The sequence below is a fragment of the Mobula birostris genome, chromosome 18 (assembly GCF_030028105.1).
Source record: "Mobula birostris isolate sMobBir1 chromosome 18, sMobBir1.hap1, whole genome shotgun sequence".
Classification (NCBI taxonomy): Eukaryota; Metazoa; Chordata; class Chondrichthyes; order Myliobatiformes; family Myliobatidae; genus Mobula; species Mobula birostris.
This window is the reverse complement of record NC_092387.1, coordinates 369,498-386,140: the sequence shown is the minus strand read 5'-3', so window position 1 is coordinate 386,140 and position 16,643 is coordinate 369,498.

The window sequence follows — 16,643 nt, the reverse complement described above, 5'->3', positions numbered from 1 at the left end:
TGACATAAAAGTAGTATACATTTCAATTTTACACCAAAGTACTTACTGCAAACTAATGGAAACACCTTAGGTTAACTTCCCACATTATTATGAGTAGTTTGAAAGTTGTTTCATGGCTGTAGACATCAACACATAAAAGTTGTTATCTCAGTGCATGCAATGCTTAGACAATACAAATAGTATACATTTCAATTTTACACCAAAGTACTTACTGCAAACCTAATGGAAACAACTTAGATTAACTTCCCACATGATTCTGAGATGTCTGAAAGTTGTTTCATACCTGTGCACATCAAGACAAAAAAGTTGTTTTCTCAGTGCACGCAATGCTTTTACAATACATATAGTATACATTTCAATCTCACACCAAAGCACTTACTGCAAACCTAATGGAAACAACTTAGATTAACTTCCCACATGATTCTGAGATGTCTGAAAGTTGTTTCATACCTGTGCACATCAAGACAAAAAAGTTCTTTTCTCAGTGCATGCAATGCTTTTACAATACAAATAGTATACATTTCAATTTTACACCAAAGCACTTACTGCAAACTAATGGAAACACCTTAGGTTAACTTCCCACATGATTATGAGTAGTTTGAAAGTTGTTTCATGGCTGTACACATCAACACAATAAAGTTGTTTTCTCAGTGCATGCAATGCTTAGAGAAAACAAATAGTATACATTTCAATTTTACACCAAAGCACTTACTGCAAACCTAATGGAAACACTTTAGGTTAACTTTCCACTTGATTCTGAGATGTCTGAAAGTTGTTTCATACCTGTGCACATCAAGACAAAAAAGTTGTTTTCTCAGTGCATGCAATGCTTTTACAATACAAATAGTATACATTTCAATTTTACACCAAAGCACTTACTGCAAACCTAATGGAAACACTTTAGGTTAACTTTCCACATGATTCTGACATGTCTGAAAGTTGTTTCATACCTGTGCACATCAAGACAAAAAAGTTGTTATCTCAGTGAATGCAATGCTTAGGCAATACAAATAGTATACATTTCAATGTTACTACAAAGCACTTGCTGCAAACCTAATGGAAACACCTTAGGTTAACTTCCCACATGATTCTGAGATGTCTGAAAGTTGTTTCATGCCTGTACACATAAAGACAAAAAAGTTGATTTCACGTTGAGTAGAATGCTTTGACATAAAAGCAGTATACATTTGAATTGTACTCAAAAGTCCTGACTGCAAACCTAATGCAAACACATTTGGTTAACTTCCCAGATGAATATGACTAGGTTTAAAGTTGTTACATGCCTCAGTTCATCAAGACAAAAAAGTTACTTTCTCAGTACTACTATGCTCTGACATTAAGGAAGTACACATCTGAATTTTACACCAAAGTACTTACTGCAAACTAATGCAAACAACTTAGGTTAACTTTCCACATGATTATGAGTAGTTTGAAAGTTCTTTCATGGCTGTACACATCAACACAAAAAAGTTGTTATCTCAGTGCATGCAATGCTTAGACAATACAAATAGTATACATTTCAATTTTACACCAAAGCACTTACTGCAAACCTAATGGAAACAACATAGATTAACTTCCCACATGATTCTGAGATGTCTGAAAGTTGTTTCATACCTCTGCACATCAAGACAAAAAAGTTGTTTTCTCAGTGCATGCAATGCTTTTACAAACAAATAGTATACATTTCAATTTCACGCCAAAGCACTTACTGCAGATCTAATGGAAACACCTTAGGTTAACTTTCCACATGATTATGAGTAGTTTGAAAGTTGTTTCATGGCTGTACACATCAACAGAAAAAAGTTGTTATCTCAGTGAATGCAATGCTTAGACAATACAAATAATATACATTTCAATTTTACTACAAAGCACTTACTGCAAACCTAATGGAAACACCTTAGGTTAACTTCCCACATGATTCTGAGATGTCTGAAAGTTGTTTCATACCTGTACACATAAAGACAAAAAAGTTGATTTCACGGTGAATAGAATGCTTTGACATAAAAGTAGTATACATTTGAATTTTACACCAAAGTACTTACTGCAAACTAATGGAAACACCTTAGGTTAACTTCCCACATTATTATGAGTAGTTTGAAAGTTGTTTCATGGCTGTAGACATCAACACATAAAAGTTGTTATCTCAGTGCATGCAATGCTTAGACAATACAAATAGTATACATTTCAATTTTACACCAAAGTACTTACTGCAAACCTAATGGGAACAACTTAGATTAACTTCCCACATGATTCTGAGATGTCTGAAAGTTGTTTCATACCTGTGCACATCAAGACAAAAAAGTTGTTTTCTCAGTGCACGCAATGCTTTTACAATACATATAGTATACATTTCAATTTCACACCAAAGCACTTACTGCAAACCTAATGGAAACAACTTAGATTAACTTCCCACATGATTCTGAGATGTCTGAAAGTTGTTTCATACCTGTGCACATCAAGACAAAAAAGTTCTTTTCTCAGTGCATGCAATGCTTTTACAATACAAATAGTATACATTTCAATTTTACAGCAAAGCACTTACTGCAAACCTAATGGAAACACTTTAGTTTAACATCCCACATGATTCTGAGATGTCTGAAAGTTGTTTCATACCTGTGCACATAAAGACAAAAAAGTTGATTTCACAGTGAATAGAATGCTTTGTCAGAAAAGCAGTATACATTTCAATTGTACTCAAAAGTCCTGACTGCAAACCTAATGCAAACACATTTGGTTAATTTCCCAGATGAATATGAGTAGGTTTAAAGTTGTTTCATGCCTCAGTTCATCAAGACAAAAAAGTTACTTTCTCAGTACTACTATGCTCTGACATTAAGGAAGTACACATCTGAATTTTACACCAAAGTACTTACTGCAAACTAATGGAAACACCTTAGGTTAACTTTCCACATGATTATGAGTAGTTTGAAAGTTGTTTCATGGCTGTACACATCAACACAATAAAGTTGTTTTCTCAGTGCATGCAATGCTTAGACAAAACAAATAGTATACATTTCAATTTTACACCAAAGCACTTACTGCAAACCTAATGGAAACACTTTAGGTTAACTTCCCACATGATTCTGAGATGTCTGAAAGTTGTTTCATACCTGTGCACATCAAGACAAAAAAGTTGTTTTCTCAGTGCATGCAATGCTTTTACAATACAAATAGTATACATTTCAATTTTACACCAAAGCACTTACTGCAAACCTAATGGAAACACTTTAGGTTAACTTTCCACATGATTGTGACATGTCTGAAAGTTGTTTCATACCTGTGCACATCAAGACAAAAAAGTTGTTATCTCAGTGAATGCAATGCTTAGGCAATACAAATAGTATACATTTCAATTTTACTACAAAGCACTTACTGCAAACCTAATGGAAACACCTTAGGTTAACTTCCCACATGATTCTGAGATGTCTGAAAGTTGTTTCATGCCTGTACACATAAAGACAAAAAAGTTGATTTCACGTTGAGTAGAATGCTTTGACATAAAAGCAGTATACATTTGAATTGTACTCAAAAGTCCTGACTGCAAACCTAATGCAAACACATTTGGTTAAGTTCCCAGATGAATATGACTAGGTTTAAAGTTGTTTCATGCCTCGGTTCACCAAGACAAAAAAGTTACTTTCTCAGTACTACTATGCTCTGACATTAAGGAAGTACACATCTGAATTTTACACCAAAGTACTTACTGCAAACTAATGGAAACAACTTAGGTTAACTTTCCACATGATTATGAGTAGTTTGAAAGTTGTTTCATGGCTGTACACATCAACACAAAAAAGTTGTTATCTCAGTGCATGCAATGCTTAGACAATACAAATAGTATACATTTCAATTTTACACCAAAGCACTTACTGCAAACCTAATGGAAACAACATAGATTAACTTCCCACATGATTCTGAGATGTCTGAAAGTTGTTTCATACCTGTGCACATCAAGACAAAAAAGTTGTTTTCTCAGTGCATGCAATGCTTTTACAAACAAATAGTATACATTTCAATTTTACACCAAAGCACTTACTGCAGATCTAATGGAAACACCTTAGGTTAACTTTCCACATGATTATGAGTAGTTTGAAAGTTGTTTCATGGCTGTACACATCAACAGAAAAAAGTTGTTATCTCAGTGAATGCAATGCTTAGACAATACAAATAGTATACATTTCAATTTTACACCAAAGTACTTACTGCAAACTAATGGAAACACCTTAGGTTAACCTCCCACATTATTATGAGTAGTTTGAAAGTTGTTTCATGGCTGTAGACATCAACACATAAAAGTTGTTATCTCAGTGCATGCAATGCTTAGACAATACAAATAGTATACATTTCAATTTGACACCAAAGTACTTACTGCAAACCTAATGGAAACAACTTAGATTAACTTCCCACATGATTCTGAGATGTCTGAAAGTTGTTTCATACCTGTGCACATCAAGTCAAAAAAGTTGTTTTCTCAGTGCACGCAATGCTTTTACAATACATATAGTATACATTTCAATTTCACACCAAAGCACTTACTGCAAACCTAATGGAAACAACTTAGATTAACTTCCCACATGATTCTGAGATGTCTGAAAGTTGTTTCATACCTGTGCACATCAAGACAAAAAAAGTTCTTTTCTCAGTGCATGCAATGCTTTTACAATACAAATAGTATACATTTCAATTTTACACCAAAGCACTTACTGCAAACTAATGGAAACACCTTAGGTTAACTTCCCACATGATTATGAGTAGTTTGAAAGTTGTTTCATGGCTGTACACATCAACACAATAAAGTTGTTTTCTCAGTGCATGCAATGCTTAGACAAAACAAATAGTATACATTTCAATTTTACACCAAAGCACTTACTGCAAACCTAATGGAAACACTTTAGGTTAACTTTCCACATGATTCTGAGATGTCTGAAAGTTGTTTCATACCTGTGCACATCAAGACAAAAAAGTTGTTTTCTCAGTGCATGCAATGCTTTTACAAACAAATAGTATACATTTCAATTTTACACCAAAGCACTTACTGCAGATCTAATGGAAGCACCTTAGGTTAACTTTCCACATGATTATGAGTAGTTTGAAAGTTGTTTCATGGCTGTACACATCAACAGAAAAAAGTTGTTATCTCAGTGAATGCAATGCTTAGACAATACAAATAGTATACATTTCAATTTTACTACAAAGCACTTACTGCAAACCTAATGGAAACACCTTAGGTTAACTTCCCACATGATTCTGAGATGTCTGAAAGTTGTTTCATACCTGTACACATAAAGACAAAAAAGTTGATTTCACGGTGAATAGAATGCTTTGACATAAAAGTAGTATACATTTCAATTTTACACCAAAGTACTTACTGCAAACTAATGGAAACACCTTAGGTTAACTTCCCACATTATTATGAGTAGTTTGAAAGTTGTTTCATGGCTGTAGACATCAACACATAAAAGTTATCTCAGTGCATGCAATTCTTAGACAATACAAATAGTATACATTTCTTTTTTACAGCAAAGCACTTACTGCAAACCTAATGGAAACACTTTAGTTTAACTTCCCACATGATTCTGAGATGTCTGAAAGTTGTTTCATACCTGTGCACATAAAGACAAAAAAGTTGATTTCACAGTGAATAGAATGCTTTGACAGAAAAGCAGTATACATTTCAATTGTACTCAAAAGTCCTGACTGCAAACCTAATGCAAACACATTTGGTTAACTTCCCAGATGAATATGACTAGGTTTAAAGTTGTTTCATGCCTCAGTTCATCAAGACAAAAAAGTTACTTTCTCAGTACTACTATGCTCTGACATTAAGGAAGTACACATCTGAATTTTACACCAAAGTACTTACTGCAAACTAATGGAAACACCTTAGGTTAACTTCCCACATGATTATGAGTAGTTTGAAAGTTGTTTCATGGCTGTACACATCAACACAATAAAGTTGTTTTCTCAGTGCATGCAATGCTTAGACAAAACAAATAGTATACATTTCAATTTTACACCAAAGCACTTACTGCAAACCTAATGGAAACACTTTAGGTTAACTTTCCACATGATTCTGAGATGTCTGAAAGTTGTTTCATACCTGTGCACATCAAGACAAAAAAGTTGTTTTCTCAGTGCATGCAATGCTTTTACAATACCAATAGTATACATTTCAATTTTACACCAAAGCACTTACTGCAAACCTAATGGAAACACTTTAGGTTAACTTTCCACATGATTCTAACATGTCTGAAAGTTGTTTCATACCTGTGCACATCAAGACAAAAAAGTTGTTATCTCAGTGAATGCAATGCTTAGGCAATACAAATAGTATACATTTCAATTTTACTACAAAGCACTTACTGCAAACCTAATGGAAACACCTTAGGTTAACTTCCCACATGATTCTGAGATGTCTGAAAGTTGTTTCATGCCTGTACACAAAAAGACAAAAAAGTTGATTTCACGTTGAGTAGAATGCTTTGACATAAAAGCAGTATACATTTGAATTGTACTCAAAAGTCCTGACTGAAAACCTAATGCAAACACATTTGGTTAACTTCCCAGATGAATATGACTAGGTTTAAAGTTGTTTCATGCCTCAGTTCATCAAGACAAAAAAGTTACTTTCTCAGTACTACTATGCTCTGACATTAAGGAAGTACACATCTGAATTTTACACCAAAGTACTTACTGCAAACTAATGCAAACAACTTAGGTTAACTTTCCACATGATTATGAGTAGTTTGAAAGTTGTTTCATGGCTGTACACATCAACACAAAAAAGTTGTTATCTCAGTGCATGCAATGCTTAGACAATACAAATAGTATACATTTCAATTTTACACCAAAGTACTTACTGCAAACTAATGGAAACACCTTAGGTTAACTTCCCACATTATTATGAGTAGTTTGAAAGTTGTTTCATGGCTGTAGACATCAACACATAAAAGTTGTTATCTCAGTGCATGCAATGCTTAGACAATACAAATAGTATACATTTCAATTTGACACCAAATTACTTACTGCAAACCTAATGGAAACAACTTAGATTAACTTCCCACATGATTCTGAGATGTCTGAAAGTTGTTTCATACCTGTGCACATCAAGACAAAAAAGTTGTTTTCTCAGTGCATGCAATGCTTTTACAATACAAATAGTATACATTTCAATTTTACACCAAAGCACTTACTGCAAACCTAATGGAAACACTTTAGGTTAACTTTCCACATGATTGTGACATGTCTGAAAGTTGTTTCATACCTGTGCACATCAAGACAAAAAAGTTGTTATCTCAGTGAATGCAATGCTTAGGCAATACAAATAGTATACATTTCAATTTTACTACAAAGCACTTACTGCAAACCTAATGGAAACACCTTAGGTTAACTTCCCACATGATTCTGAGATGTCTGAAAGTTGTTTCATGCCTGTACACATAAAGACAAAAAAGTTGATTTCACGTTGAGTAGAATGCTTTGACATAAAAGCAGTATACATTTGAATTGTACTCAAAAGTCCTGACTGCAAACCTAATGCAAACACATTTGGTTAAGTTCCCAGATGAATATGACTAGGTTTAAAGTTGTTTCATGCCTCGGTTCACCAAGACAAAAAAGTTACTTTCTCAGTACTACTATGCTCTGACATTAAGGAAGTACACATCTGAATTTTACACCAAAGTACTTACTGCAAACTAATGGAAACAACTTAGGTTAACTTTCCACATGATTATGAGTAGTTTGAAAGTTGTTTCATGGCTGTACACATCAACACAAAAAAGTTGTTATCTCAGTGCATGCAATGCTTAGACAATACAAATAGTATACATTTCAATTTGACACCAAAGTACTTACTGCAAACCTAATGGAAACAACTTAGATTAACTTCCCACATGATTCTGAGATGTCTGAAAGTTGTTTCATACCTGTGCACATCAAGTCAAAAAAGTTGTTTTCTCAGTGCACGCAATGCTTTTACAATACATATAGTATACATTTCAATTTCACACCAAAGCACTTACTGCAAACCTAATGGAAACAACTTAGATTAACTTCCCACATGATTCTGAGATGTCTGAAAGTTGTTTCATACCTGTGCACATCAAGACAAAAAAAGTTCTTTTCTCAGTGCATGCAATGCTTTTACAATACAAATAGTATACATTTCAATTTTACACCAAAGCACTTACTGCAAACTAATGGAAACACCTTAGGTTAACTTCCCACATGATTATGAGTAGTTTGAAAGTTGTTTCATGGCTGTACACATCAACACAATAAAGTTCTTTTCTCAGTGCATGCAATGCTTAGACAAAACAAATAGTATACATTTCAATTTTACACCAAAGCACTTACTGCAAACCTAATGGAAACACTTTAGGTTAACTTTCCACATGATTCTGAGATGTCTGAAAGTTGTTTCATACCTGTGCACATCAAGACAAAAAAGTTGTTTTCTCAGTGCATGCAATGCTTTTACAAACAAATAGTATACATTTCAATTTTACACCAAAGCACTTACTGCAGATCTAATGGAAGCACCTTAGGTTAACTTTCCACATGATTATGAGTAGTTTGAAAGTTGTTTCATGGCTGTACACATCAACAGAAAAAAGTTGTTATCTCAGTGAATGCAATGCTTAGACAATACAAATAGTATACATTTCAATTTTACTACAAAGCACTTACTGCAAACCTAATGGAAACACCTTAGGTTAACTTCCCACATGATTCTGAGATGTCTGAAAGTTGTTTCATACCTGTACACATAAAGACAAAAAAGTTGATTTCACGGTGAATAGAATGCTTTGACATAAAAGTAGTATACATTTCAATTTTACACCAAAGTACTTACTGCAAACTAATGGAAACACCTTAGGTTAACTTCCCACATTATTAGGAGTAGTTTGAAAGTTGTTTCATGGCTGTAGACATCAACACATAAAAGTTATCTCAGTGCATGCAATTCTTAGACAATACAAATAGTATACATTTCTTTTTTACAGCAAAGCACTTACTGCAAACCTAATGGAAACACTTTAGTTTAACTTCCCACATGATTCTGAGATGTCTGAAAGTTGTTTCATACCTGTGCACATAAAGACAAAAAAGTTGATTTCACAGTGAATAGAATGCTTTGACAGAAAAGCAGTATACATTTCAATTGTACTCAAAAGTCCTGACTGCAAACCTAATGCAAACACATTTGGTTAACTTCCCAGATGAATATGACTAGGTTTAAAGTTGTTTCATGCCTCAGTTCATCAAGACAAAAAAGTTACTTTCTCAGTACTACTATGCTCTGACATTAAGGAAGTACACATCTGAATTTTACACCAAAGTACTTACTGCAAACTAATGGAAACACCTTAGGTTAACTTCCCACATGATTATGAGTAGTTTGAAAGTTGTTTCATGGCTGTACACATCAACACAATAAAGTTGTTTTCTCAGTGCATGCAATGCTTTTACAATACAAATAGTATACATTTCAATTTTACACCAAAGCACTTACTGCAAACTAATGGAAACACCTTAGGTTAACTTCCCACATGATTATGAGTAGTTTGAAAGTTGTTTCATGGCTGTACACATCAACACAATAAAGTTCTTTTCTCAGTGCATGCAATGCTTAGACAAAACAAATAGTATACATTTCAATTTTACACCAAAGCACTTACTGCAAACCTAATGGAAACACTTTAGGTTAACTTTCCACATGATTCTGAGATGTCTGAAAGTTGTTTCATACCTGTGCACATCAAGACAAAAAAGTTGTTTTCTCAGTGCATGCAATGCTTTTACAAACAAATAGTATACATTTCAATTTTACACCAAAGCACTTACTGCAGATCTAATGGAAGCACCTTAGGTTAACTTTCCACATGATTATGAGTAGTTTGAAAGTTGTTTCATGGCTGTACACATCAACAGAAAAAAGTTGTTATCTCAGTGAATGCAATGCTTAGACAATACAAATAGTATACATTTCAATTTTACTACAAAGCACTTACTGCAAACCTAATGGAAACACCTTAGGTTAACTTCCCACATGATTCTGAGATGTCTGAAAGTTGTTTCATACCTGTACACATAAAGACAAAAAAGTTGATTTCACGGTGAATAGAATGCTTTGACATAAAAGTAGTATACATTTCAATTTTACACCAAAGTACTTACTGCAAACTAATGGAAACACCTTAGGTTAACTTCCCACATTATTAGGAGTAGTTTGAAAGTTGTTTCATGGCTGTAGACATCAACACATAAAAGTTATCTCAGTGCATGCAATTCTTAGTCAATACAAATAGTATACATTTCTTTTTTACAGCAAAGCACTTACTGCAAACCTAATGGAAACACTTTAGTTTAACTTCCCACATGATTCTGAGATGTCTGAAAGTTGTTTCATACCTGTGCACATAAAGACAAAAAAGTTGATTTCACAGTGAATAGAATGCTTTGACAGAAAAGCAGTATACATTTCAATTGTACTCAAAAGTCCTGACTGCAAACCTAATGCAAACACATTTGGTTAACTTCCCAGATGAATATGACTAGGTTTAAAGTTGTTTCATGCCTCAGTTCATCAAGACAAAAAAGTTACTTTCTCAGTACTACTATGCTCTGACATTAAGGAAGTACACATCTGAATTTTACACCAAAGTACTTACTGCAAACTAATGGAAACACCTTAGGTTAACTTCCCACATGATTATGAGTAGTTTGAAAGTTGTTTCATGGCTGTACACATCAACACAATAAAGTTGTTTTCTCAGTGCATGCAATGCTTTTACAAAACAAATAGTATACATTTCAATTTTACACCAAAGCACTTACTGCAAACCTAATGGAAACACTTTAGGTTAACTTTCCACATGATTCTAACATGTCTGAAAGTTGTTTCATACCTGTGCACATCAAGACAAAAAAGTTGTTATCTCAGTGAATGCAATGCTTAGGCAATACAAATAGTATACATTTCAATTTTACTACAAAGCACTTACTGCAAACCTAATGGAAACACCTTAGGTTAACTTCCCACATGATTCTGAGATGTCTGAAAGTTGTTTCATGCCTGTACACATAAAGACAAAAAAGTTGATTTCACGTTGAGTAGAATGCTTTGACATAAAAGCAGTATACATTTGAATTGTACTCAAAAGTCCTGACTGAAAACCTAATGCAAACACATTTGGTTAACTTCCCAGATGAATATGACTAGGTTTAAAGTTGTTTCATGCCTCAGTTCATCAAGACAAAAAAGTTACTTTCTCAGTACTACTATGCTCTGACATTAAGGAAGTACACATCTGAATTTTACACCAAAGTACTTACTGCAAACTAATGCAAACAACTTAGGTTAACTTTCCACATGATTATGAGTAGTTTGAAAGTTGTTTCATGGCTGTACACATCAACACAAAAAAGTTGTTATCTCAGTGCATGCAATGCTTAGACAATACAAATAGTATACATTTCAATTTTACACCAAAGTACTTACTGCAAACTAATGGAAACACCTTAGGTTAACTTCCCACATTATTATGAGTAGTTTGAAAGTTGTTTCATGGCTGTAGACATCAACACATAAAAGTTGTTATCTCAGTGCATGCAATGCTTAGACAATACAAATAGTAAACATTTCAATTTGACACCAAAGTACTTACTGCAAACCTAATGGAAACAACTTAGATTAACTTCCCACATGATTCTGAGATGTCTGAAAGTTGTTTCATACCTGTGCACATCAAGACAAAAAAGTTGTTTTCTCAGTGCACGCAATGCTTTTACAATACATATAGTATACATTTCAATTTCACACCAAAGCACTTACTGCAAACCTAATGGAAACAACTTAGATTAACTTCCCACATGATTCTGAGATGTCTGAAAGTTGTTTCATACCTGTGCACATCAAGACAAAAAAAGTTCGTTTCTCAGTGCATGCAATGCTTTTACAATACAAATAGTATACATTTCAATTTTACACCAAAGCATTTACTGCAAACTAATGGAAACACCTTAGGTTAACTTCCCACATGATTATGAGTAGTTTGAAAGTTGTTTCATGGCTGTACACATCAACAGAAAAAAGTTGTTATCTCAGTGAATGCAATGCTTAGACAATACAAATAGTATACATTTCAATTTTACTACAAAGCACTTACTGCAAACCTAATGGAAACACCTTAGGTTAACTTCCCACATGATTCTGAGATGTCTGAAAGTTGTTTCATACCTGTACACATAAAGACAAAAAAGTTGATTTCACGGTGAATAGAATGCTTTGACATAAAAGTAGTATACATTTCAATTTTACACCAAAGTACTTACTGCAAACTAATGGAAACACCTTAGGTTAACTTCCCACATTATTATGAGTAGTTTGAAAGTTGTTTCATGGCTGTAGACATCAACACATAAAAGTTATCTCAGTGCATGCAATTCTTAGACAATACAAATAGTATACATTTCTTTTTTACAGCAAAGCACTTACTGCAAACCTAATGGAAACACTTTAGTTTAACTTCCCACATGATTCTGAGATGTCTGAAAGTTGTTTCATACCTGTGCACATAAAGACAAAAAAGTTGATTTCACAGTGAATAGAATGCTTTGACAGAAAAGCAGTATACATTTCAATTGTACTCAAAAGTCCTGACTGCAAACCTAATGCAAACACATTTGGTTAACTTCCCAGATGAATATGACTAGGTTTAAAGTTGTTTCATGCCTCAGTTCATCAAGACAAAAAAGTTACTTTCTCAGTACTACTATGCTCTGACATTAAGGAAGTACACATCTGAATTTTACACCAAAGTACTTACTGCAAACTAATGGAAACACCTTAGGTTAACTTCCCACATGATTATGAGTAGTTTGAAAGTTGTTTCATGGCTGTACACATCAACACAATAAAGTTGTTTTCTCAGTGCATGCAATGCTTTTACAATACAAATAGTATACATTTCAATTTTACACCAAAGCACTTACTGCAAACCTAATGGAAACACTTTAGGTTAACTTTCCACATGATTCTAACATGTCTGAAAGTTGTTTCATACCTGTGCACATCAAGACAAAAAAGTTGTTATCTCAGTGAATGCAATGCTTAGGCAATACAAATAGTATACATTTCAATTTTACTACAAAGCACTTACTGCAAACCTAATGGAAACACCTTAGGTTAACTTCCCACATGATTCTGAGATGTCTGAAAGTTGTTTCATGCCTGTACACATAAAGACAAAAAAGTTGATTTCACGTTGAGTAGAATGCTTTGACATAAAAGCAGTATACATTTGAATTGTACTCAAAAGTCCTGACTGAAAACCTAATGCAAACACATTTGGTTAACTTCCCAGATGAATATGACTAGGTTTAAAGTTGTTTCATGCTTCAGTTCATCAAGACAAAAAAGTTACTTTCTCAGTACTACTATGCTCTGACATTAAGGAAGTACACATCTGAATTTTACACCAAAGTACTTACTGCAAACTAATGCAAACAACTTAGGTTAACTTTCCACATGATTATGAGTAGTTTGAAAGTTGTTTCATGGCTGTACACATCAACACAAAAAAGTTGTTATCTCAGTGCATGCAATGCTTAGACAATACAAATAGTATACATTTCAATTTTACACCAAAGTACTTACTGCAAACTAATGGAAACACCTTAGGTTAACTTCCCACATTATTATGAGTAGTTTGAAAGTTGTTTCATGGCTGTAGACATCAACACATAAAAGTTGTTATCTCAGTGCATGCAATGCTTAGACAATACAAATAGTATACATTTCAATTTGACACCAAAGTACTTACTGCAAACCTAATGGAAACAACTTAGATTAACTTCCCACATGATTCTGAGATGTCTGAAAGTTGTTTCATACCTGTGCACATCAAGACAAAAAAGTTGTTTTCTCAGTGCACGCAATGCTTTTACAATACATATAGTATACATTTCAATTTCACACCAAAGCACTTACTGCAAACCTAATGGAAACAACTTAGATTAACTTCCCACATGATTCTGAGATGTCTGAAAGTTGTTTCATACCTGTGCACATCAAGACAAAAAAAGTTCTTTTCTCAGTGCATGCAATGCTTTTACAATACAAATAGTATACATTTCAATTTTACACCAAAGCATTTACTGCAAACTAATGGAAACACCTTAGGTTAACTTCCCACATGATTATGAGTAGTTTGAAAGTTGTTTCATGGCTGTACACATCAACACAATAAAGTTGTTTTCTCAGTGCATGCAATGCTTAGACAAAACAAATAGTATACATTTCAATTTTACACCAAAGCACTTACTGCAAACCTAATGGAAACACTTTAGGTTAACTTTCCACATGATTCTGAGATGTCTGAAAGTTGTTTCATACCTGTGCACATCAAGACAAAAAAGTTGTTTTCTCAGTGCATGCAATGCTTTTACAATACAAATAGAATACATTTCAATTTTACACCAAAGCACTTACTGCAAACCTAATGGAAACACTTTAGGTTAACTTTCCACATGATTCTGACATGTCTGAAAGTTGTTTCATACCTGTGCACATCAAGACAAAAAAGTTGTTATCTCAGTGAATGCAATGCTTAGGCAATACAAATAGTATACATTTCAATTTTACTACAAAGCACTTACTGCAAACCTAATGGAAACACCTTAGGTTAACTTCCCACATGATTCTGAGATGTCTGAAAGTTGTTTCATGCCTGTACACATAAAGACAAAAAAGTTGATTTCACGTTGAGTAGAATGCTTTGACATAAAAGCAGTATACATTTGAATTGTACTCAAAAGTCCTGACTGAAAACCTAATGCAAACACATTTGGTTAACTTCCCAGATGAATATGACTAGGTTTAAAGTTGTTTCATGCCTCAGTTCATCAAGACAAAAAAGTTACTTTCTCAGTACTACTATGCTCTGACATTAAGGAAGTACACATCTGAATTTTACACCAAAGTACTTACTGCAAACTAATGCAAACAACTTAGGTTAACTTTCCACATGATTATGAGTAGTTTGAAAGTTGTTTCATGGCTGTACACATCAACACAAAAAAGTTGTTATCTCAGTGCATGCAATGCTTAGACAATACAAATAGTATACATTTCAATTTTACACCAAAGCACTTACTGCAAACCTAATGGAAACAACATAGATTAACTTCCCACATGATTCTGAGATGTCTGAAAGTTGTTTCATACCTGTGCACATCAAGACAAAAAAGTTGTTTTCTCAGTGCATGCAATGCTTTTACAAACAAATAGTATACATTTCAATTTTACACCAAAGCACTTACTGCAGATCTAATGGAAACACCTTAGGTTAACTTTCCACATGATTATGAGTAGTTTGAAAGTTGTTTCATGGCTGTACACATCAACAGAAAAAAGTTGCTATCTCAGTGAATGCAATGCTTAGACAATACAAATAGTATACATTTCAATTTTACTACAAAGCACTTACTGCAAACCTAATGGAAACACCTTAGGTTAACTTCCCACATGATTCTGAGATGTCTGAAAGTTGTTTCATACCTCTACACATAAAGACAAAAAAGTTGATTTCACGGTGAATAGAATGCTTTGACATAAAAGTAGTATACATTTCAATTTTACACCAAAGTACTTACTGCAAACTAATGGAAACACCTTAGGTTAACTTCCCACATTATTATGAGTAGTTTGAAAGTTGTTTCATGGCTGTAGACATCAACACTTAAAAGTTGTTATCTCAGTGCATGCAATGCTTAGACAATACAAATAGTATACATTTCAATTTTACACCAAAGTACTTACTGCAAACCTAATGGAAACAACTTAGATTAACTTCCCACATGATTCTGAGATGTCTGAAAGTTGTTTCATACCTGTGCACATCAAGACAAAAAAGTTGTTTTCTCAGTGCACGCAATGCTTTTACAATACATATAGTATACATTTCAATTTCACACCAAAGCACTTACTGCAAACCTAATGGAAACAACTTAGATTAACTTCCCACATGATTCTGAGATGTCTGAAAGTTGTTTCATACCTGTGCACATCAAGACAAAAAAGTTCTTTTCTCAGTGCATGCAATGCTTTTACAATACAAATAGTATACATTTCAATTTTACAGCAAAGCACTTACTGCAAACCTAATGGAAACAACTTAGGTTAACTTTCCACATGATTCTGACATATCTGCAAGTTGTTTCATACCTGTGCACATAAAGACAAAAAAGTTGATTTCACGGTGAGTAGTATGCTTTGACATAAAAGTAGTATACATTTCAATTTTTCAACAAATTACTTACTGCAAACCTAATGGAAACACTTTAGTTTAACTTCCCACATGATTCTGAGATGTCTGAAAGTTGTTTCATACCTGTGCACATAAAGACAAAAAAGTTGATTTCACAGTGAATAGAATGCTTTGACAGAAAAGCAGTATACATTTCAATTGTACTCAAAAGTCCTGACTGCAAACCTAATGCAAACACATTTGGTTAACTTCCCAGATGAATATGACTAGGTTTAAAGTTGTTTCATGCCTCAGTTCATCAAGACAAAAAAGTTACTTTCTCAGTACTACTATGCTCTGACATTAAGGAAGTACACATCTGAATTTTAC